Below are 26319 nucleotides of genomic sequence, written 5' to 3'. Positions count from 1 at the left end.
TTTTAGAAATGGCATGTTTAAATTTTTTTGGAGTTAGTCAAGGTAATAAGTTCCAAGCCGTGCGTTACTGCGCTATATTTGGATGTCGGGGTCACCCGCTATGCCTCCGAGAAAATGGCTTAGTTTGGGGGCAAAACAAAAAATTCAGGTTTGGGCATGGGGAAGATGGGGAAGTTGGGGAGAGCATGCCATGTGGCAATGGACTAAACCCACATGTGGGGGGTTGAGGGGAAAGTGGAGGGTATATATACTAGAGGAGGACTAGCTAGTCTATGGTGTACCAAATGGTAAAGGAATGCACTCAAGCCCTTGCAAGGGGGGCTCGTGGGCATTTTGGGGCGCCATCTTGAGTTCCCAGCAGCCTGGCCAGGCGCCTGGACAAAATTTTGGTCCCCTGGACACTTTCCCCACCTCCCCTTTGGTCAAAATCATAGACATGGAGCTTTCCTTTCCCAAAAAAGGCCAAAAATAGCCCAAATTATTAAAAGGGGAAATGAGAGAGAAAGATGACGACTGAGAAAAGGAAGAAGAATCCACTTCAATAAAGTGGAAAATTTCCCCATTATTTTAGCTATATTTTCCTGCACATCTTTTTTTGCTTACAGAGACTTGTTTTTTGAAGCTTTTGAGAGACCTTCCATCTTCAAAAGCTTGTAACTTTCTCGTCGGTTATCAGAATCAAGCATATGGATGCTCTATGGAGATCCTCACGACACAAGCTTCTTCTTCATGGTCTCGGTTTCCTTAAATTTTATCCATGGTTTGAGTTAGAGGTGCTTCTCGCCCACCTTCACAGGTGTTCGACTTTGGTGTTTTCTACCGTCATACAGGGTTTCTTTCCAACGGTGTGACTCATGCAAAGCTATAGAGGCACTTGATTTCCTTGTCGTTTGCATGATAACATCGTTTTGGTGCCCCCACGGAGGAGAAATCCTCATGTGCTCCAATTTTCCCAAAATTTGTCCACTATGCAGGTAGAGAATGTAAATGGCATGTGGGTCCTTATGGACAACCGCCTATGTATGTGCTATTTGTGGACAGTAAGTGAGGCGGTCGTTTAATTTGGATTGCAGCCTTTGTGAGGGTCCTGAGGTTTTGTGAAGCCAGGTACTGGGGGCCGGGCTACCCAGTGTGAGGTGGATTAGGTACTGGAGCGATCCATCGACATCCCTTGTAGTTTCGACATCACATGTAAGTGTTTGTGTGGCAATCAAACATGGCAGACGAGTTTCCTAAGTTTCATGGATTGCCTAGTAAAAATGCGCACTCTTTTATTGAGAAATTGGAAGTTACTTGCTTGCTTCGGGGCATACAGGATCTGGCTATACTGTTACGGCTGCTGCAATACAGTTTACAGGATGAAGCGAAAGCTTGGCTACAAAATTATGGAGAGGCGGCACATGCACAAACGCCAGGGATTGTGTTGGATTATAATCATGTGAAGCTGGCATTTTGGAACAATACAGGAATGTTGAAGCACCTGATGAAGTTTGGCATGAGATTCTGGGCTACACTCAGAGGGCTAATCAGAGTGTGGATGATTTTGTCATGCATTTTACCCGCCTCTGGGATAAATGGGCCCGAGCATTGGGAAATGAAACCCCTCCTGCCATGTTAAAAAAGGACCGTTTTGTGGCAACCTTGAAGGAAATTTTGAAGTTTAAAGTTGAGTTGAAGCGGCCTACCACTTCTGAAGAAGCAGTTGTAATTGCGAGGGGGAAAGAATGGAAAGCTCAAAGAGTTAACGATTATGGGAGAGTGGTCCATGGACAGGTTAATGGTGGCCAAAATGAGGAGAGCCAGGTAGAGGCTGGAGTTCAACCTATACGAAGGGCTGTAGACACTGAGCAACTAAAGCGTAATATGCAGGACATGATGACCATGATGCAGGAGTTACGGCTCAATGTCCTTGGAGGTGGCCGTGGTCGTGGCGGTGGTAGAGGGATGGCTCAGGCATGTGAAGCACAACCTAATGCTAATGTGGGTCGTGGACAAGGTGCTCCTCAGCCAGCAAGAAGGTTTATCCCTACCTGTTATAATTGTGGTGAATTGAGACATATCAGCACTTGCAGCATGTCGAAAGGACTCAAAATGAAGAAGCGCATGAAGCCGCGCAAGCAATGATTACTTGTGTGTTTGTGTTGAAAGCGGATGCCCCTTTGTATCATGGAAGAGAGGTGTTGTCAAAAGAGGCGGATTTCTTATTGACCGGTCTCTTGCATGAAGATTTGCCTTCATCAAAAAAGTATGCTTTTATGAGAAGAGCAAGGAAGTACAAAATGATTGCTAATATGCTTTACATGAAAGGAAGTGATCTGGTGTTGCGTCATGTACCTTGGAAGGAGGAGATTTACAAAATCTTAGAAGAAAACCATGAAGGGTCTTGCGGAGGTCATTTTGCTATGAAAATTATGCTTCACAAGATCTTGCAAGAAGGCTATGTTTGGCCTAGTATTCAACGAGATGTCAATCATTGGTGTAAATCTGGGTTGGCTTGTCAAAAAATGGGTAAAAGGGTTCTTAAACCCGAGCTGCGAAAGACAATCCTGGCTAATGAGGTGTTTGAAAAATGGGGCCTCGATGCTATTGGGCCATTACCCACTTCAAGTAAGAGGAATGTGTATATTTTGACAGCGGTGGATTATCTATCACGTTGGGCAGAGGCCAAGGCTGTCAAACAAATTACCAGTAAGGAGATGGGAAAGTTTGTGTACGAGCACATATGCTGCAAGTTCGGGGTGCCATTGGAGTTACTGTCTGATAGAGGGCCAGGGTTTAGAGGTGAAATGTTCGATTTCTTATGCAAGAATCTTGGCATAGAGCATAAATACAACACTTCTTATTATCCGCAGTGCAATGGACTTAATGAGAGGTTTAATGGGGAATTGGTAAAGATTCTGACAAAAATGACTTTAACACATGCCAAAACTTGGGACTCAGAGTTGCCTTGTGCGTTATGGGCATATAGAACGACAATCAAAATTAGCACAGGATTCTCACCATATCACTTGGTTTATGGCAAAGAAGCTTTGATGCCTATTGAGGTGGAAATCCCTGCACTCAAGTTTTTGTCATTGCAAGATGAAGAGAAACAAGATGCTTGGCAACAAAGGTTATTGGATTTACAATGTCTGCAACTAGACAGATTTTTGGCCTTGGATTACTATCAAGAAGTATGTAGAAAGGCCCAGAAAAGAGCTAATGAATGCATGAAAGATAAGGGAACTGGGAAAAGAGATCTTGTTTTGCGATACAATAGCAAATTGGATCACACTTTCCAAAAGAAGTTTCAGATCAAGTGTGAGGGTCCTTTTACTGTTGTAAACAAGTTTGATAATGGGACATATCAGCTGGCTGATTTAGATGGTACACTACATAGCTACTGTGTTAATGGTTATAGACTTAAGAAGTATTTAGCATGGTTGATGAATATTGTGACAGATGAGATGCTGTTAGTGGAAACAAAGAGTGTGAATGCGCCACTAAAGACGGATGAAGTTTCTGGGGATGAGCTGCATCAATTGTTCGCCCTGGAAACCTCTGCTTGTCATGAATGATCAAGCAGGCTAGGGGGGGTTGACAAGTTATGTCAGGCATTTTTTGGATGAGTACAAAATCCATAAATGATGCCAAAGAAAACTTGCTAACCAACCTCATGTATATATATGTGCATAGTGCTTCCAGCTTTGAAAGTGTCCGTGTAAAAAACCCTGTACAAAGGCTTGGTTTTGGTCAAGAGGTTGGTTGAGTTTTGGGTTGGTGGAGCTTTCAAAAAATAGCTTTTAATGAACATTTCTAGCCGTGCTTGATAGCTTGCAAATCGAACTCCGACATTATGAGTTACATGCACTCGAAGTGGAGGTTTTTTCACTTAAAAAGTGGCGACGGATGCACGTGGAAAGACGGCAAGTGGGCCGACTTGATGGTTTTTTTTAGCAATGGCATGTTTAAAATTTTTTGGAGTTAGTCGAGGTAATAAGTTCCAAGCCGTGCTTTACTGGGCTATATTTGGAGGTCGGGGTCACCCGCTACGCCTCCGAGAAAATCGCTCATTTTGGGGGCAAAACAGAAAATTCAGGTTTGGACATGGGGAAGATGGGGAAGTTGGGGAGAGCATGCCATGTGGCAATGGACTAAACCCACATGTGGGGGGTTGAGGGGAAAGTGGAGGGTATATATACTAGAGGAGGACTAGTCTATGGTGTACCAAATGGTAAAGGAATGCACTCAAGCCCTTGCAAGGGGGGCTCATGGGCATTTTGGGGCGCCATGTTGAGTTCCCACCAGCCTGGCCAGGCGCCTGGACAAATTTTTTGTCCCTTGGACACTTTCCCCACCTCCCCCTTGGTCAAAATCACCGACATGGAGCTTTCCTTTCCCAAAAAAGGCCAAAAATAGCCCAATTAAAAGGGGAAATGAGAGAGAAAGATGACGGCTGAGAAAAGGAAGAAGACTCCACTTCAACAAAGTGGAAAATGCCCCCATTATTTTAGATGTATTTTCCTGCACATCTTTTTTTGCTTAGAGAGACTTGTTTTTTGAAGCTTTTGAGAGACCTTCCATCTTCAAAAGCTTGTAACTTTCTCGTCGGTTATCAGAATCAAGCATATGGATGCTCTACGGAGATCCTCACGACACAAGCTTTGTCTTCATGGTCTCGGTTTCCCTAAATTTTAGCCATGGTTTGAGTTAGAGCTGCTTGTCGCCCACCTTCACAGGTGTTCGACTTTGGTGTTTTCTACCATCATAGAGGGTTTCTTTCCAACGATGTGACTCATGCAGAGCTATAGAGGCACTTGTTTTCCTTGTCGTTTGCACGCTAACAACGTCTTTCTGTCTCTCTCTCTCTCTCTCTCTCTCTAGTTCTGTCAAGTTTTGGTAATGGCAATGGTTCTTGTGGGGTCACTATATGTAAATCCTATATATTCTATATCACATAAATTCAAAGAGTATTTATAAAATCCCTTAGCTACAAATTTCTCACCAATAAAACTTTCCACGGTTAAACCCACATGATGGTATTTTTTTTAATAGCTCGTTACATATTTTTGGCAACAACAGATTAATACTTTCTCTTATCTTCTCTATCCCGCTACCAAATCAAGTAGCATTCTAGTGTTGAAATCATTGTGGATGAGCCAATGATTGGGAAAATTTAATTGATAAGCCGTATTATCGATTGTCTTAACAATTTGAAAAGAACCGTAGTATCTTTTTGATAATTTAGCGAAATCCTTATGGTGGCCCGTAGAATTCTTGCTTGTAGTTTGCCAGCCTTGGGAAATTCTAGCAAGACCCAATCATTTTCCTTAAAAGCTAAGGCTCTTTTGTGCTTATTAGAAGCAGCCTTTTGCCTTTTCTGTAAGATGGATATAGCCTCTTTAATCTTTCAAAAAAATTATTGTAGATATTGGCTATACTCATCAACAACAAAGATCTTTCCATGTGCCTTAAGTAGAAAGGGACTTTTAGATCTTCGCTCTATGACCTCGAAAGGTGTCTTCCCTGTAGAAGTGTATACATTGTTATTGTACACATACTCTAAAAGGGGTACGTATTTTTCCCATTATGAGCATTGATCTACTTTTGTGACATAGGTTTTTAGTAGATCGAGGATCGTAAAGTAAGCTATCTCACTTTGGCCATCCGTTTGTGGGTGATAGGCCAAAGCAAAATTTAACCTTGTGCCTAGATTCTCAAAGAGACCCTTCCAAAAATTAGAGTCCGTCAGTCATGTGAGCATAATTTCATGAGCAACACGAGCAAGAGAATTACAAGCAACATATAAAAGTGAACAATTTATGTATGTTTCTATATGAAAATATATATCTATGTGTGAGTGTAAGTGTGTTTGTGTGTGTGTGTGCACCCATAGATGTGCATGTGTGTGTGCATATTTCTTAATTTGTAGTGAGCTTAAAGAACGTTTTTTTTTAAGTTCTACATAATTTAGAGTTCTATATCTTGCAAGGATCAGTAGCATTAAATGCTCAACTCATCAAGGGATCACCGCTCCACCTTGATGTGGATAATTATTTAGATATGCATAATTAGACATCTTCAAAAGTGGACTGACTAACTCATGGAGGGAATTGTAGAAGGAAATGATGAGACAAATCAACAATTTTTAGCAAACCTCATAGACATCACATGTACAACTAATCCAATATATATGCATGTGTATATGTCACAACAAACTTTCATGCGTTCATATACTTACTAATCACTAAGATCAAGTTGTCAACACTCCACCTTGCATATGTGTGTGTAACCGGCCTATCTAAGCACTTTTTCAAGCTCATGTATTTTCCTTTAAAAAATCCGCCAGATTCTTGTTTGTATAACGGACTAGTTTACAAAAAACATTCTCTCCTTATGAGAGACCTCACATGAGGCAATCATACAATTTCAAAAAGTTTCCAACTCTCATGAAAATTTAACTAGATATGCCTTTTCAATTTGACATCTAGTGTTACAAGGCCATGGGTTCACAAATCCCATGCCATAATAAATAGCTCCAAAACTTGTGATACCCACACATTACAAATGAACTTTACACAACTGTCAAGCGTGATATTATAAAAAGAGGCTGAGAATGGAAGGAGGCATTTTTGAGGGGAAATACGCACCCGTGCGCACACAAACAATACTTCTAATTTATTTAAAGTAGACCCTAATCTCATCCCAATTTCAAGCACTCAATAATGCGTGACAAGAAAAAAGTACATTTTGCAATAAACAATTAGCTAGTGTCATCTTACTTTTGAGCAATCATCAATGAATGACAAGAAGATTGACAATAACGATATTGTCCACTAGTCTCAACATTGTTATGCCCATATATAAAACATCTTTATGAGGCTTCAAAGAAAACATCGCTCTACACCAAATGGAAATAGCATATTGCAAGCCCATAATCAAGTGTTTGCATAGACAACACAAGCTTAATGTAGTCTAAAAGTCTAGGCAATGTTTTGCCCAAATACATATTTCTCAAAGTTTAAAGTCAATAAAACTAAAAGACAATAGTAGTTGCATGGCTAGAATCAAGTTTTTGCACACCCAAAAAGAAGCTACGTGATCATGAAAAATAAGATCCACTCTAAAGAATATTACTCCAAATCTGCATGGTCATCAATGAAGATACAGCTTCGCCTTCGCCTCTCGTGCATGAGTGATTGGTCATATGAACAGATGGTCACCATGTGCCTTGCCATTGCCTCTGCATAGCAAGGTAGCTCATTATCCATGACAATGAGATAATAATGTCATAAAAATTAAAAATTAGGTGCTATAAAATAATGAATAAAGCAAACTCACTAGTCTGAAGGCACATCATTAACAACCAAATCATTCCCCACATCATCAATTCTATCATCACTATCTCCAAGCTCGGAAACCTGCGGAGCACCATAGTACTCATGTACAAAAGGAGACAAGTATCCCTCACATATTTCTAGATCACTCTCCACTACCAAGCAACCACGAGAAGTGTGCATAGCCATCTTTAATAAATGCCCTATACCACCACGAAGCTCCAAACATGTACCTATTTTAGGGCACAAGGCCTCTACAAACAATAGCATATAGGCAACACTCCTCTCTAACATGCCTCTCCACCCACCACTCTTGCCATTACGTGTTGTGCGAGCAGACGATGGAAAGTAGTGACTCATAATCTCCATTGAGAGACCTTTTGCAAGACTCTCCCCACCTACCATACAAGAAAATGAGGCAACTATGCATGAACATTTAAGAATTTTAATGCAAAAACAATCACATTGAATAATAAACAATGACACACAAACCTTTTGAGCACTCTCATGATCAAATGAAGGATTACTTCCAACCTTGGGAAATGCCAAAGCATAGAATACATTCATCTATCATAGCCATTGAAACAACCCATAAAAAAGTCAATTTTGCATGTATCAAATTTCTTTTAAAGAATTGTTCATGTTTTTTGAAGGATGGTTTATTACCTTTTGTGTATGCCCATTCTTTGTTCATGATAGAAATGGCTCAGAGCTTTCCATGATCCACCTAAACTCAGCTCTAGGCCTGTGCGTGTGGCCAAGCGCTCCACAAGACTAAGAGCGGTGCTAGCACAAAGAACAAGCACCCAACCCATGTCATCCATCACTGTAGATGCAACCACCAATGAAAACTTGATATGGTCATCTGTTAGCTCATTCCATGTAGGAATTCCATTAAAAACCTTGAACAAGCCCACCTACAAGAAAAATTATTGTATTTGAGTGTTAATAATTTGAGCTAAGTATATGCATGGTGTATACAAGATAGCATTGATCTGGATCAGTTTTGATTCAAGAAGGGCATGCCATAGCATACGAGAGTAGAATACTTAAATCGAATGAGCGAGTATTGGTCATATATGAAAAGGAGCTACTAGCTATTGTACATGCCGTAGATTCATGGAAGCACTATCTTTTGGGGACTCCATTCATCCTATGTACGGATCATCAAAGCCTCAAGTTTGCCAACATCTATAGTGTTGGATAGAGATCCTAGAATGACCATTAATTTTTGGGGGATGACAATTTTGCGAGCATAATCCCACGAGAAAAATGAACGATGGAAAAAAAGTAACATAATTAAAGAAACCCCAAAAACACAAACATTATGCTTGATGTATTTCACTAAGAAACACTCGATAAAAATCAAACATAGCTTTGCATCTTATCACAAAGAATCTTTTTAAGCAAAGGTAGATCAATGCTACATGTTGCGAACTCCCTTTATAATATGTATGAGCATCATAGTATCAATACCTTTGATATAGATTATTCTATTCAAAAAACAAATTAGCGAGAATAATTTTGTTTTGCAATTTCATTTTGATTCAACTCATAGAAATTGCATGTAGTACTGGTGATTTTATTTGAAAAACATTTTCAAGAATCACAAGACCATATGCAAATTGAATCTTTATGCATTGTAAATGTATCACTAGAAAAACAAGAAATCACACTTTGTTAAGATCTACCTTTAGTTAGCTCTCTACCTTTTTGAATGCCTAATTGTGGAATGTATGTAATAGTAGCCAAGGATACATGCTCATTTTAGGCTAAAAACTTTGAAGGCTGTATACCAAAAACAGTGCATTTGCAAATAATTCAATTGCTAGAAAAAATAACTTGTAAAAGTAAACAGACAATTGCAAGTTTTTGAAACTGTATATAGTAAATCTGTATGAAACAACAACTTGAGACATTATAGTCCATTCGCAAGGTTTTTAAGACTGCATATAGAAGCTAAAAATATTTTCTCAAAAGTGGCCCAGAACTTATAGAAATGTGTATATGAGCAATCACGTAATGTATACAAATACAATAATCTCACATGGTAGTTTGATACAATCGCATATGGTAGTTTGATTGAGCAGCTATACACAGACAACATTTTCCAAAATTTCCAAAAATTTACAACGTAATCAAGTGGACACTACCACCAAATATCTTTCCTCATTTTGCTCGCGTGCACTGGTTGGTCAAAGTAAATTCCACATGCTCATTTTGAATGGGGGTTTCCAATCAACGAGCAAAGAAAACTGAGCAAAGCCAATTTTAGAGCAAATATGAGTAACACCTTTGAGGAAAATAATTATGTCATGATGGATTCGACCTCCCAGCATCTCAATGCAAAATGGTCGTACATCTGAAATTACCACAAAGTAGCTGAGGCTTCAAAAAATTAAATCTCCTTACATGTTGAGGCCCTCACAAAATCCCAAGTCACAAGAGATCTAAAAAGTGGTTAATTACGGATGGTGCTGCTCTTGAAACTCTTTCCTTGCATTGAATGGGCAACAAAAAGCATTGCATGTTAGGACCTTACAAATGTCAGAAGTGCAACGGTTTTAGGGGTTGACATGATGGACCTTCTTTTGAAGCTAATGGGTAGGTTCTTTTTTGCTATAAGATGTAGGCCAAGTGCATTTTCTTGCGGGTTGGGGACAACATTCCATGTCAAGGGAGCCTTGTTGAGGACACAGCTTCCTTTAACTCTTTTTGGGCTTGCAAATTGCAACACCAAAGTACCTGTTGAGCAGAGAGAGAGAGAGAGAGAGAGAGCGAGAGAGAGCGAGAGAGAGAGAGTTGAATGTGTATGTGTTTTTTTCTTCTTTGTGAAAGTGAGACATTGGGGAAGACCAACATACTGAATATTGAACAAGCATGGCATGTACGATCTCTCATAATTTCTTGCTGGATTTTTCTATGGATCGCATAGATAAGTCATCCCAACAGTATTGTTGTCGTTTCTACTTATAAGGTAATTCCAAGGTAACAAAGAAAGGAGACTATGAAGCTGTATGGTTTACTCTAGTATCGAGTCTTCCACATCCTTTTCAATATTCTGACTAGCATGAACAAGCTGCTCTCTCTATGTCAAAATTGTTAGCATAAACCGGTGCACCATTGAAGGGATTGTCGAGGCCGCCTTGAGGAAGGTTGGTATTCCTCACTTTATCTAGAGTGATCTCCTAGGACACAATGGGAATCATCTAATTTCCTAGATATGCTTCTCGAGATGAGCCCTATTGACAAAAAGAAAAGGATGAGCAATGGACACTCAAACGCCAATACCAATCATTATCCAAAATGTGAGCCCCAAAATTGAGGTTTTTTTTTATAGTTGTGTGTCAAGTAGGCAGTACTGTTCGGGAAAAATCATTTTTCCAAACCTATAAAGATCCTTGAATTTGCCAAGAGGAAATTTTAGAAAATTATATTGTTTGGCCTCCAACCCCACCTCCTTTTGTTTCTACCCTTGTGAAACATGTCGAAACCATTCCGCGCCGGCGCGGAATGGTTCCAACATGCATCAGTGCGGCGCAACAGATGGGCTTCATCTCCGGTGAGAGCGTGGAAAAGCTTTGCATACGGTGAATCGAGTGCGGAGAGAGCTCACAAACATGGCACGCAGGGAGGAGGGCGAGCTGATCACGGGGGAGGGCATGAAGTACTGCATGCTCGCAAGGCAGTCAGGCAATTCGGTGTGTGCTCGAAGGGGATGTTGCCTAGGGTGGTCAAGCACGTGTTGTTCACAGGCTGTCCACTTAGCGTGGTAGTAGCCGGTTTCAAGCACGGATAGATGCGTCTCGTTGTTTCTAGCACTAGATGAGGCGTGAAGGGAAAGTCAAAAAGCAATTGCAGGTAGCAAAGAGAATTGATACTACATGTACATCATCATATTCAAGCATAGTGGCTGTTGCGCCAACCATAGACTCGTCACGTTGTGAGCGGGATGAAAACACACACAGCGCCTCTATAACGACCCGACACACACTCTTGGGAAGATATACACACACACACTATGGGGCACCACTCGGCTTACACAACACACCTGGCCGAGACAGGGAACACACCTCTGGAGTGAGAGGAGAGAGACTATCCACTTGCCCACTCCACACACACACACACACACACACACACACACACCCAAAAAACTCAGCTCAAAAGAGGAGAATTTCTGATGTTTAGATACAATTGAGCTTGGGCCAACACCAATGGGACAAATAGCTCACACAATATGGGTAAAATAAGCCAGATACAATCACAAACTAGAGCAGAAACTTCGCTCATAGGAGAAACTTACACAGAAAAACAGCAGGAAAAGAGTGAGGAATTTGGCAAAATGGACAGCGCCATCCCGTCTGGAACGGCCCAAAACCCCAGTCTACAATGTCAAAGTGCTCAAATCCGACCTCGGATGAGCAGTTTAGGGCCAAAACAGGCTCCAAAAACACCAAAAACACACCTGCGGCTGTTCCTCCTCTTCTCTCCACGTTTTTTCTGGTCTTCTCTCTGTTTTTTTAGTTCCCACACTTAGCTTTATTACTTGGGCACCCTTGGCCTTTTAGATGACCTCAAACGGACCCCGAACAGGCCAAAAACTGACCTCGCAGTGCATAGTTGTCACCTTTTTGCACCATTTGCACACCTGGCACTCAGCTTTCTTCCAATAATGCATCTCGCCACCACGTGAAGTGGCCCCAAAAAGTGGTCCTAATGATGGCCTTTCTGCATAACTCTCACAAGAAAACACCCACGTTGGGTCCGTCCTCATCCGCGTGCAAATATTGACCTCGTTCGCCCTCCTGACGCCACTAGATGCCATCTGACGCACCTGCTGACCTCACGTTGTCGGCCCGCGGATAGCTTCCTCGAGAAGTTTTACGCGCTTCCAACTCCTCCTTATTGTAGAAAAAACACACTAATACTGATAATAGTGAAAATTGCTGCACTATGTACATGCTGTCCTACCTGTACACATGTGGGCCCCACGTAACCACCTGGCTAAGGAAAATGGGAAATCCTTTATTTGATGCACCATGCATGTATATGTTCATATGCGCAATCCCTTGCTCCAAAAAACTCCTGACATAATTTGCCCATCCCCTAGCCTGCTAGATCATTCATGATCAGCAGCAGCAAAGAGAGATATGAGACTCGCCGCATCACAGGTCTCCTCATCCCTCTCCAACACTCCTTGATCCACATACAGCTCATCCTGCTCGACCATCATCAACCTGGCATGATACAACTTAAGACGCAATCCATTTACCCTTGACGTATGTAAAATCCCATCCAGGTTAGCCAACTGATATGTACCATTCGGGAAACACTCCACTACCTTGAAAGGGCCTTCCCACTTAATTTGAAACTTCTTTTGGAAGGTGTTGTCCAGTTTACTGTTGTAGCGCAAAAACAAGTCATGTTTCTTGATACCCTTACTTTTGACCTTTTCATTTATCTTTGCCAAAGCCTTATCCTCCATCTGCCCATAATGCTCCAATGCACTCATCCTATCCAACTGGACCTCTTGTAATTGCAAGAGCCTCTCTTTGAATGCATCACTAGGCGGCCCAAGCAACTTCTCTAACATCTTGACCGCAGGAAACTCTACCTCCACAGGCAATAGTGCTTCCTTTCCATACACCAAATGAAATGGAGTAAATCCTGTACCTGTCTTCACCGAAGTACGGTAAGCCCATAATGCACTAGGCAATTCCAAATCCCAATTCTTTCCTTGGTGCTCCGTCACTTTCGAAAGAATTTGTACCAACTCACCATTGAATCTTTCATTCAAGCCATTACACTGTGGGTAATAAGGAGTGGTATGCTGGTGCTTAATCTTCATCTTTGTGCATAAGAAGTCTAGCAGTTTAGCTCTAAATCCTGGCCCCTTATCTGAAAGTAGCTCTAATGGCACCCCAAACTTGCAACATATTTCATCATACACAAATTTTGCCACATCCTTTGCAGTGATCTGTTTTACTGCTATAGCCTCTGCCCATCTAGAAAGATAGTCCACTGCCTTCAAAATATAGCTTTTGCCCCTGCTTGTGATAGGTAACGGGCCTATTGCATCAATCCCCCACTTTTCAAACACATCAAACGCCATGATGGTTTTTCGTAGCTCTGGCTTCAACACTCTCTTCCCAAATGCTTGACACCTATTGCAAGACCTACACCAATGGTGAACATCCTTGTGCAAACTAGGCCATACATACCCCTCTTGCAAAATCTTATGCAAGGTGATCTTTAGAGCAAAATGGCCACCACATGCGCCTTCATGATTCTCTTCCAACACTCTGTAAATCTCCTCCCGCCAAGGTACACGTCTCAACACGAGATCAGCCCCTTTCATGTATAAGACATCACCAATCAATTTGTACCTGTATGCTCTACGCACAAAGCCATACTTCTTAGACTTCTGAATCTCCTTTGGAATGATTCCTGTTAGCAAAAACTCCTCTTCTTGAGACAAACTTTCCCGGCCATGATAAAGAGGTAAATTGGTCCTCAACACGAATAGCTCCCCAATCATGCCTTGAGCTGCTTCATGTGCCTCTCCATTTAGAGCACGTTCAATGTGTTTGATGCTCCATGCTTCAAACTTTTTTTAACAGGCCTTTAATTCTGAAGCACATTTCCTTCAATGAGGTGTTCTTGCTCTTCCACACACCCAGCACTTGCTTCACCACTAACAAGGCATCACCTTTTATGCTCAACCTTTGAACCCCATGCTTTAGACAAATGTGTAATCCGGCTTCCAATGTAGCATATTCAGCCTCATTGTTACTATGCGCATCCAATTTGAACCCTCTCTTGCATACTAGCTTCCCCTCTGGATCATAAAGTGCTATACCCCTTGAAGCTGCATCGTGGCTCTTTCTGTATGAACCATCAAAGAACAACACATATGCATTGCTGATCTGTGGCACTTCTTCAACTACCTTTCTCACCACATCTTCCTTAACAATAAGGGGATTCTCCTTGTAGGTCAACGAATCAGCTAGGGTAGCCCTTGTACTATCTTCCACTAGAAAAGAGAACTCAAACTCTTGCAGCTCAATTACCCATTTCTTCACCACATTTGACATGTTAGTACCATTAATTAACTGTGGCAAAAAGGCATAACTCGTCAAGAAAACAAAAGGCCGTGGTAGCAAGTAATGACGAAATCGTCAACAAGCAAATATTACACTGGCCATCACTAGCTCTACTTCCGATAACTTTCTCTCCGCTACCAACTTCACGCGGCTTGCACAATACACTGGCCTCATATAATGGCTTCCCTTCCCCTTTTGCAATAGCATGGCTCCAATGGAATCATCCCCTACTGATGGATTTACATAAAAAACTTTCTCCCAATCAGGAGCCTGCATGGCTGACAACCCCCCTAACACCTCTTTCACCTCTTGAAACACTTCTTCACACTTGTCATCCCATTGCAATGGATCATGCTTTGCCACTTGCTGTAATGGATAAAGAAGCTGCGAAGACAATGGAATAAACCGTGCCATGTACTTCACTTTGTGTATAAAGGTTGCCAATTGCTTCGTACTCGTAGGTGATGGAAGAAGAATAATAGACTTAACCTTGTCTGGATCAGCCTCAATGCCATTTTCTGACACCATGTGGCCCAATAACTTCACCCTTGGCTGTGCTAGATGACATTTCTTTGGATTTAGTTGTCCTCCACATTCATCATATCGAGCCAATACCATCTGCAGCTTCTCATGGTGATCAGCCCTACTGCTATAGACACAGAAGTCATCCATAAAAGCTTTAACACAACTACCAATGAATGGTTCCAACACCCAATTTGCTCTCTCTTGATAGAAGGAAGGTCCATTTGACAACCCAAATGGCAATACTGTGTAGCAATAGCAGCCCCATGGCGTAATAAAAGTTGTCTTTGTGCGGTCTTTAAGAGCAATCTTCAATTGAAAATAGCCTAAAAAACCATCACACACACTGTACCTCTCATAACCTGCCACTGAATCCAAGATCTGATCGATGAATGGAAGAGGATATGGGTTCTTCTTAGTGGCTGCGTTTAAGGGTTTAAAATCTACACAAATTCTCCACTTCCCATCCTTCTTTGGACTGACTACAACTGGACTCACCCATTCTGTGGTCTCCACAGGGACTATGAACCCTGCCTTCAATAACTTGTCCACCTCTACCCGCAAGGCTTCCATTTGCTCTTGACCCATCCTTCTTAGCCTTTGCCGCACTGGCTTAGCACCTTCTTTCAGCTCTATATGCATCTCTCCACCCTTGAACCCTCTGATCTCTTCATATGAAGTAATGAACAAATCAGGAAAACTAGCCAGCATATGCAAAAATATATCCTTCTCCATAGCTGAGAGGTCTCCACTAATCATTTGCGTCATTAATTCCTGCTTCTTTGACAACTCAACCTTGGTTTGCATCAGCCCTTCAATCACTTCATAAGGCCCTTCACTTTCATCTTCAACCTCATTCGTAAATGCAACTAAACCAATCTCCTGGATTTCTTTGTCCATCAAAAGAAATGCAACATCAGCATCCTCATCACTACTGGTAGTGCTATCACTGTCCTCATCTGTCACCGTGGAAGAGTCTTCATCACTAGACTCATCCTCATCTTCATAAAGCTCCTCTAATCGTTTCCTTGTGTCCATATTATAAAGCTTCTTGTTACCTGTCTTTCCATAGAGGCTAATCGTACCATGTCGCCAATATTGAACGGCTCCCACTGCACGTAACCATGGTCTGCCCAGTATAATAGGATATGCTCCCAACCCTGCTGGCATCACATGAAAATCAACCACTGCCTTTGCATCATATGCCTCCACTTCTAAGCTCTTTACAACACCCAAGCATTTTACTTTTTGATGGTTTGCCAATCTGATCCGAAAACCTGACACCCCAGCCACTGTGAGACCCATCTTCTCAACGCATGAGTGTGTTATGACGCATATTTGGGCTCCGCCATCCACATAACCTTGTCCCAAATTTTTCCTTTTATGCCACACATCTACTATTGGACAAATGTCTGGTAGCTCGTCCATTGCCAACACCTTCACTGAACCTCTCTCTGGCTCTTTCTCCATTGGGTTAACCATCCTCTTCCACTGTCGCTTTAGCTTAGGCACCATCTCTATAAGCTGCCCAAAAGTAACATCTGCCTTCCTGCTCGTCAGATCCTCCTTCAAGTCATATCTTAATTGCCCATCCCCTAGTGGAAAATCTGAAACATGAAACTTTCGACGAGATCTCCTTTTCCTCTTGGCCTTGACATCCTCGCCTTCATGGCTCTTTCCTTTCTTCTTACTAGGACCTGGGGCACTTCTTCCTTCCTTATCCTCTGGGGTCCTCTTCCCAATAGGCATCACTAATGTATCCTCTAGCTTTGATGCCTTCTCCAAGGTGACTACACTTATGACTTTTGTCTTTCCCTTTTCCTCCTGGGTCAGTCCACTGGTTCCTTCGTCTCCCTTAATTTCGATGCCATAATCATTTGACCTAGTTAGCACTTGTTTTGGCAATGGATACATGTCTCCCCCCATCCTTGGTGGCTTATCACATTGAGGGCTGATGTGGCCCAACTCTCCGCAATTATAACATGTGGGCGTCTGCCTCCAAAACCTACTATTACTTTGTCCAGCACCATTCCTAGGTCTTTCTTCACCTCCTGGCTGATTTGCAAACCGCCCTCGACTTCGATTATTTCCCACTTGACCTAGCATGTTTAGGCTGAGATTCTTCATCAAATCAACCACTTGCCTCATGTCTTGCCTTAGGCCATCATCTTGCACTGCTGTAGTGACCACTGCTGCCATAACCTGAGTAGTAACAGGAACTACTGGTTCATGATGAACCCCTGACATACGACCTTGTAAAGAGTCCATAGGCTGAAATTCAGACCTCATGGGCAAAGACTCCACCCCTAACTGGCTCATTTTCCTCAGCTTTCACTCTTTGTTCCTTGCTACCTCTAGTGCATCTTCATATGTCCTAGGCTTCTTTAGCTCCACTCTCCAACGTATATTCTCCCAAAGACCAGCTAAGAACTTGTCCTTCTTCATCATGTCAGGCGGGGGTACCTGTGGTGCTAAAGCCTTGCACATTCGCTCCCATGCCAATGAAAACTTATGTATGTACGCATCTACTGGCTCACCTTCCTTCTGCACCAAACCTTGTACTTCTTGCCACACTTTGTCAGGATCTTCTATCTTCACAAACTCCACTTCCAATCCATGCCTTAGATTGTCCCAACTCAATCTTACAGGTGGATCAGCCACATGCAACTCCTCTTCAAATGCTTTAGACCAAAATCGTGCGTCACTCTTCAAACAAATTTGGAGAAGGCGTAACATCTGCGCAGGGTCATGAATCTGGTTGCTAATGCAGGCAACCTCCATCTTTTCCAAAAATTCTTCCACATCTTCATCACTTCTTCCATGAAACTCCGGATAAGAGAAAGCCATGGCTAGAGAACCCCTTCAAACACACGTGCAAGAACCCAAAACTTTTCACTATCCAATCCCCAGAAACTTCAATGGAGCTCAGCTTTAGATAAGGACAAACACATGCACATCAAATGAGTTTTCATAGTTGATCATCAGAATTACAATAGGCAAAGGACATTCCAGGATCTCTCTCAATCTTCTTGGCCCAAACATAAAGACTATGCGCTGCTGGAAAAAGATCTTCCTGGACACATGAACATTAATCTGAATTCTTTGAGTTAAATGAAAAGGAGTGAACTGAGGGCCATTTTGATCATCCATTAAAGCCAACCATGAAGCTCCCAAGAAAGCACACCTGTCTTATTCTCTGATTTTGCCAAAATTTCAGCAGCATAACAGCATAAAATGGCTCAAAAGACCAAAAGACTAGCCATCATAACTTGGAAAAATTTTGACAGAGTTTCCCCAGAAGTAGAGCAATAGGAACCCAAAATATAGACTGTCTGTGTATGCATAAACTGTCAACAATAGAACCCGAGCATCAAGTAGGACTCACTAGTACATAGCCTATGGTGAGGTCACAAAAAGGGTGCTCCAGCTACCTGTATCACCGAAAGGATCTCCACATTTGAGAATCCCCCAGCTCAATAAAAACCTCACGCTATCGACCCTCACACGAAGGCTAATGCAAAGCGCATATAGTCAAGTCTCAGAAATGACTATCTTCCAGACCAAGTCTCAGAAATGGTTGGGACTGCCAAATACAACCAAGTATGGCTCCACAAATGCGTACAATGGCAGTTTCCACAAGTAACGTACAATCCAGCAGACAATGCGCTCAAACAGGCGCCAAGTGATGCATACCCACAACAACTGCAAGTGACATCACTGCTAGTATATCACTGTACTCCAGCTACCTGTACCTGTGTGAATCACCTCTACCTGTACCTGTACCTGTAACCTGTAGTCTGCAACCTGCAACTTGTAATCCCGAATCTCGAAGCTCGAAGCTCGAAGCAGAAGGTACTCGAAGAAGATCCTCCGTGGGGGCGCCAAAAGAATGTGAGCGGGATGAAAACACACACAGCGCCTCTATAACGACCCGACACACACTCTTAGGAAGATATACACACACACACTATGGGGCACCACTCGGCTTACACAACACACCTGGCCGAGACAGGGAACACACCTCTGGAGTGAGAGGAGAGAGACTATCCACTTGCCCACTCCACACACACACACACACACCCAAAAAACTCAGCTCAAAAGAGGAGAATTTCTGATGTTTAGATACAATTGAGCTTGGGCCAACACCAATGGGGCAAATAGCTCACACAATATGGGTAAAATAAGCCAGATACAATCACAAACTAGGGCAGAAACTTCGCTCATAGGAGAAACTTACACAGAAAAACAGCAGGAAAAGAGTGAGGAATTTGGAAAAATGGACAGCGCCATCCCGTCTGGAACGGCCCAAAACCCCAGTCTGCAATGTCAAAGTGCTCAAATCCGACCTCGGATGAGCAGTTTAGGGCCAAAACAGGCTCCAAAAACACCAAAAACACACCTGCGGCTGTTCCTCCTCTTCTCTCCACGTTTTTTCTGGTCTTCTCTCTGTTTTTTTAGTTCCCACACTTAGCTTTATTACTTGGGCACCCTTGGCCTTTTAGATGACCTCAAACGGACCCCGAACAAGCCAAAAACTGACCTCGCAGTGCATAGTTGTTACCTTTTTGCACCATTCGCACACCTGGCACTCAGCTTTCTTCCAATAATGCATCTCGCCACCACGTGAAGTGGCCCCAAAAAGTGGTCCTAATGATGGCCTTTCTGCATAACTCTCACAAGAAAACACCCACGTTGGGTCCGTCCTCATCCGCGTGCAAATATTGACCTCGTTCGCCCTCCTGACGCCACTAGATGCCATCTGACGCACCTGCTGACCTCACGTTGTCGGCCCGCGGATAGCTTCCTCGAGAAGTTTTACGCGCTTCCAACTCCTCCTTATTGTAGAAAAAACACACTAATACTGATAATAGTGAAAATCGCTGCACTATGTACATGATGTCCTACCTGTACACATGTGGGCCCCACGTAACCACCTGGCTAAGGAAAATGGGAAATCCTTTATTTGATGCACCATGCATGTATATGTACATATGCGCAATCCCTTGCTCCAAAAAACTCCTGACAACGTCCTTCCTCATAACATCGAACTAGTTCCCCTTCATCTGATTGTAAAACACTGTTGACCCCATCATCCATTGGCTCCGCTAAAACGTCTTCATTGGCAACCTGCCTTCTCCAGTAACTCATGAGACTTCAGATTTATCAGCGATTTATCCTTCTTACTCAAATATAGGACACAGAGCAAGCAGTAAGAGTTCTACAATATTGGTATTTATGGAAAACAAAGAGTTCTAATTCGGTTGAGCAACATTTACATGATGTATTAGGACAGGAACCTTAGAAGCCGATTGACTGTGCAAGGGCTAATTAGTGTACAACAGTTGCATAGCCGCCGTGCCTCGGATTGTGTCTTCGCTGTAGAAGATTGCTATCTTTCATCGCCATCCTCTATGCGCCTTTCCCCTTTCTCCTGCAGGCGAGTCTTCTATCCGCCACTTGTCACCAGGAGCACGTCTAGCTGTACAGTGTACATGGATATGGCGAAATCTACAGACCAGTCTCTGCAGTTGATGAGCTAGGAAAGTAGCCACCCGACATCCTTCTACGTCGATGTATAACTGCTGGGCACCGCTTATATCCGCCCGCCCGCCCCCCCGCTCTTTTTGTCTCTACCCTTGCGAAACATGTCGAAACCAGTCCGCGCCGGCGCGGACTGGTTCCAACATGCATCCAGCCAGTTCCAACATGCATCCAGCCAGGTAAAACTCTCACACGCGTGTGCAGGCTCAACAGTTCTGGGGCTCTCGAAAGCCATTAGAGAGTGAAGCGGCTGGAGTGCAAGAGCGGAATGTTTTGACTTGCATCCCCTACTCCTCATGGGCTCCGCCAGCCAGATAAATCTCTCGCGCAGCAAACGGCTGCCACACTCTCTCTCTCTCTCTCTCTCTCTCTCTCTCTCTCTCGGGCATGTGCGTGCTTAGTAGTTCTGGGGCTCTTTGAAGCCAATGACAGAGTGAAGCACATCTAGATGTGGTTTACATGCATGGCAATTGCAACATCAGCCACAAAATATGGTATGAGATAAGGAGAGAGAGAAGAAAAAGAAGAGAATTTTAATGTTGTAGGAAACTATACCAAGGTCAGACCTTAAAAGATAGATAGATAGATAGATAGATAGATAGAGAGAGAGAGAGAGAGAGAGAGAGAGAGAGAGAGAGAGAGAGAGAGAGAGAGAGAGAGAGAGAGAGAGAGAGAGACACTAAGAGTGAGAAGTTGGCTAGTTTGTGCATGCATTGACTCCACAGAGATCACCAATGAGCATGCGCTCTCAGTCTCTTTGTGTGTGTGTGATGCACGTGTGCAAGTGCGTTGATTCCAAAAGTGGTCTAACATGGAGGTGGAGTAATTTGATGTGGGTACAGGTGTGAGGCTTCACGTAACAGAAGTGGTAGATGCGTGATGAGCTCTTACAAATTTTAAAAAAACCGTCAAATTATAGTCACTTTAGCACAGAGGCTATGGTCGAGGATCTTGAGAGAGAGAGAGAGAGAGAGAGAGAGAGGAAGGGAGACATGAATTTTAATGTTGTATGAACACTTTTAAGAGACCTCAAAGATATATAAGAGAGACAAAGAGAGAGAGACATAGTTCTAATGCACAGGTTCCACACCTACTTAGCTTGTCAACACCCTACTCAAAGCAGTTTTTTTATTTATTTTAAAAATAGGCTCCAACATGCTATACGAAGCTAGATAACCACCACATATGGCCTTTGTGAAACTAGTCCAAATCAATCTGAGCCGGTGCGGACCGCTTCTAGCATGAGATTGTGGATCCGAGCGGTGCTGTGGTGAGGTTAGACAGTGCTGTGGGGCACTATTTTGTTTTTATTTTCTATAAAATTGGCTTCTTGGTCAAAGTCAAATCGCATTTTATGAAAAAACAATTGAGGCATGTTGGAGAATGGCAGCGAGATAGTCGCAAAAGGTTCAAAGAGTCACGTAAAAATAAAATCATGTCGAAAGCAGCGAGGGATGCATGTATCCATCGACCATGGATCATCTCTCCTAATGAGAGCTTGAGCATTGTCATTGGTGGATCGATATGGACAGAGGTCATGCTCTTGCTAGAGGCTCATGTTAAGTGTCATGCTCTTGCTAGAGGCTCATACGTGTAGGTGGAGCACATAGGTAGAGCTGGTCACATCTCTTTTTGTTTTTTTTTTTTTGGGGGGGGGGGGGGGGGGGGTGGGGTTATTTTTTGAGTTATCACAGGCAGGCTACACTACTCCTTTAACCGTGCATGCATTATAGTGATTGCATGTTGCATAGAGGACATGGGTTCAAGAAGCATGCACTGCAATCGCATTGAACTTTTGGTCAACTACTCTCAACGGGTTTCAATTCACCGGTAACCGGCTCGACTTTCCATGCCATGTAGGAAATGTAAAGCTAGCTGATATATAACCAAATCCCTTGCTAGAGAGTGCAAGTTACATGATGTACAGTTTACTCGAGCCTTGTTCACAACAAACATCCGTCCATCCTTTCTCACGGATGTTGTTTATCCACCCTCTCACCCTCTTCTGTGCAAGCTTGTAAGTTGTAAGTTTTGTTCAACCCTAAGAGGACAAGTAGTCGATCAATTGTTTTAAGTCTTTTTAACATTGTTTGTTTTTGAAGCAATAAGCTCTTTGGACAAGATCAAGTAGATTACTGTAGAGCATGCGGTTGATGATCTACCTATTGTCACGGGTACAAAAGTATTCTTGGATGTTAGTACATATTTATCATGGGTAGAATAGATTAAAGTCTTTATCATACTCTACAACTACTTAACACAGTGTTACCACACAATGTCTCTTTTTCCTTATCATTTTTTACAAATAAATTTAATGAGGGACTTGCTCGTTTTTTTTGTTGCTCGGAAAAACTTGCTCACCATCTCGTAAGACTCATTTTGAATCACCAGTACACGTTGGCCATGAATTGTGCAAATTAACTCTGTAGCTCTATTGATCCTTGCCTCCATCTCTTTTGTTATGACCCTACTAACCACCACCACCCTACCATCATGATGCTTAGTGCGCACATCAGCATCATTTGCATTGTGCACCAAATTTGAATTTTGTTGTGATGTAGTTTCAATATTCTGCAAGTCAAATTCTGCAGCCCGCAATGCTTCTATTTTTGTATAATCTAAGGATGTTCCTTTTGCAATTGGCCATATAGTAGGACGGCTTTCTGGTCTCTCCTTCACAATTTTTGATGGCTCCCATGTATGATCAATGTTGTTTCCACAAAACCATACAAATTGTTTTCTTAGACTTGAAGGGATTTCAATGAGACGCTCAAAACAAGGGGCAGTCACCCCTAACAATCCTTCTCTACCCTTCTTATCAATTAGCTCATTGCACTTTTTGTTTTTATGTCGTAAGTACCCTTGGAATCACACTTTGTCCTTTGAATAGCCCATCGTGTGTGGTGAACATCCACCTCAATAGTGCTTTGTATTCCAATTTAGCTATGGGTAGGTCGTGTTGAGCGACGTGTAGTTTGTGTAACATACTCAAATTCAGGCTGATGGGAATCTCTATCTCTAATTGGATTATTGTGTCTGCCTTGTTATCATTGTCTCACTGTCCTTGAATCACCATCTGCCAAAAAGTTTCTACTGGTAGCATTAATCTCAACTGCTGCCTGATTAGTAAGGTCCACCACTTCTGTAGGTCTTGGGAGGGTTGCACTAGATGAATCTCGTCATTTTTTAATTTTCTCACTTCCAGGGCCACATCCATGGTGTCCACCCTTAACAAAAGAGTTATATTTTGACTGCTGCAGTAGAATAGTACAAAGATCACCATAACAAGAATTGTATAGAGAAAGATATTTAACCCCATCATTGGAAGCTAACCAGATCCCATGCACGGACTCCGCTAAGTTTTCCTGTGGTACTAGTTGCATGCCACTCCCCTCCAAAGCCTGAAATAAATTCAGAACATTTAAACTTGCAATTATTTGATCTACTCTAAATATTTAGCAATGACTCACCTTGACCATGTATTCACCCCAATGTGAAACTCTGGCATTCCACCAAACAAGCTATGTCTCAAGAATTGAAATCTTAGTCTTGTCTAAATGTCCTTTTCTCAACCACATACGTAGATTGTCCAATTCTATTTTGGCAGCCTCTTCGGAAGGTGCAATCCTCCATGCTCTACACCTTTGTTTAAACTCTTCTTGAGTGTGGGGAAGGATACATTTTCTTGCATGTTGTTGCATACCTAGTTCCCAATGAAATAAGCATGATCTTTCCTGTCCAACCATAACATTATTAGGGCCCCCATTAAAAACTGTCCTCACAGCTCGCCAATTTGCCTGAGCCTCATCAGCCATAAATCCTTTGAATTTAGCCTTTTTGTAACCCTCCTTCTGCATCACTTGATTCAGTAGCAGCCAAAAAAGAGTTTGAGCTTCAGTATCTTCCACTTTACAATCTCCAATAGCTATGGTTTGCATTTCTTGAACATAAGGGTTATATACATGGCATGCCATAGTTGTCCATTCTTGCATTCTTTTAACAAAATAAAAGAAAACCCAACAACTTTCCAATTCACCACCATACGCATTTTATTAACCAAATCAACACCATTGCCAGATCCTTGGGTTGACATTTTAAAAATGTGACATCTATCAAAGACATAGAACTCTAGCTGACCAGGAAAGGCCATGCTTTGAAAAAACTCAAAAAGCAAGCACTTCTTCAAGCTAAATATGGAATCATAGCCAGTAGTGGGTTGTCCGACCTCCTCTTGTGCTTCTTTCCTCCACCGTGACAATCTTGTTTTGTCAAGTGTAGATGGAAGTTTAGCAAGGATCTCGCATAAGTCCTTGTCTGAAAGCATTGCCTTAGCAGAGTGGTCTTTAAAAAGTGTTGATTGCAGTACTATTTCCTTTTCCAATTTTTGTTGGAGAGACCTTGTCCTACCCACAAAATCTTTAGATAGTATCATGTCCTTCACTTTGACTTTAATATCCACCATTGCTTATTTTGCAACACCCTCAGCAACTAGGTGTAAGTGACAACCCATGTGAAGAATCCCTCTCATTATTCTCTTATCAGGGATCTCTGAGAGCAAGCAAAGAATATGCTTACAAGGGCATTCAGAGATGCAAGTTGGGGGAAGATTACAATAAAAGCATTTTAGGCTTCCACAGCTGCCTGTCGTGGATCTTGAGGGACATACTTTTGACAAACGCCCTGTCCAAAAAATTTCGTTCATTTCTTTTGATCTTTGCACTCCTAAACATATATTTTTTAGGCACATCAAGTGTCCACCACATTTTTTGAATCTGACAATCCCATCAAATCTAATAGTATTGCTTGTTACTGCATTTTTCCAAACATGTCCATAAAATTTGTCATTTTCTCCTGTTGTTTTGTTGGTAGGGTCTGCATATGGAAGCTCAAACATGATGTTTCCTTCATATCTTTGTGGTAGCTCATCAATCTTTCTTATCTCATGAACCAGATCAAAGTTTGCTCTTAAAGAGTTCTTTTGTGGCAGATTCCTAAGCATCTCAACTATGCTATGTGCAGTGGTAGTTTCCAAGCTAGCATTCTCTGTTTCTTTTGGCTTACCTTTCTCCTCCACTGCCTGCTGTATTGAGCACTCTTGCTCAATTTATATAATAGGAGCTTCTCTTGATAGCTATCTACCATGCAAAACAAATGTCCTTCCAAATTGAATATCCGATTGAAACACAGTATTCTGTCCTCTGTGAATATTTGGCACCTCAAAAGAAAGACCTTCATTCTGCTCACCAAATATTTGATGCAAACTTATTGTATGCTCTACTAATCTAAAACGTGAACTTAACTTATGGCGTGAGATCTCCACAACACTATTTTGAGTTGCAAGCTCTATCTGTTTAGTGCTACTCTCATCTCGTATAATTGCAGTATTCATATTTGCAGAAAGTGGAAGGCGAAAGGTGAAAGTGACAAAAGACAGTGTTAAACATAAAACAAGACTCATATATATGATGGTATGAGAGTGAGCAATAAAGTACAAGATATTCTATTTTAAAGTGATGATTGGCGGTATTCAATGCGGAGTATATTACTTTAGATATGAATCAGGCATTACTATCATTTTTATTATTTATCATGTATTATCATTTTTATAGTTTCCACACTACATTTATTCAATAGATTAAAAATAGATTCATCCTACACGCTGTGGTCTTTGATTGTGTGGACCGCTTGAAGATGCAGCTCTGTGTCCTCCTCTGTGATCTGTAAAGCACACAATGAAACGGTGCAACTAGCAAAAACGTGATCAGGTACTCCTCTCTCTCAGCTTCCTATCAACATAGGTTGTTTATTAGCAAACATTTGACCAGGTCCTCGAGGGG

General features: G+C 42.1%; 1 pseudogene; it reads right to left on the bottom strand.

The window, feature by feature from the left end:
- Nucleotides 1-7319: 7319 nt before the first annotated feature.
- Nucleotides 7320-25871, bottom strand: LOC147439307 (uncharacterized; annotated as a pseudogene).
- Between the last annotated feature and the right edge of the window lie 448 nt (nucleotides 25872-26319).

The sequence above is a fragment of the Adiantum capillus-veneris genome, chromosome 16 (genome assembly GCF_014529385.1).
Source record: "Adiantum capillus-veneris isolate H3 chromosome 16, ASM1452938v2, whole genome shotgun sequence".
NCBI lineage: Eukaryota > Viridiplantae > Streptophyta > Polypodiopsida > Polypodiales > Pteridaceae > Adiantum > Adiantum capillus-veneris.
Note: the sequence above shows the minus strand (reverse complement) of the source record. Positions and strands in the feature narration are given on the sequence as shown.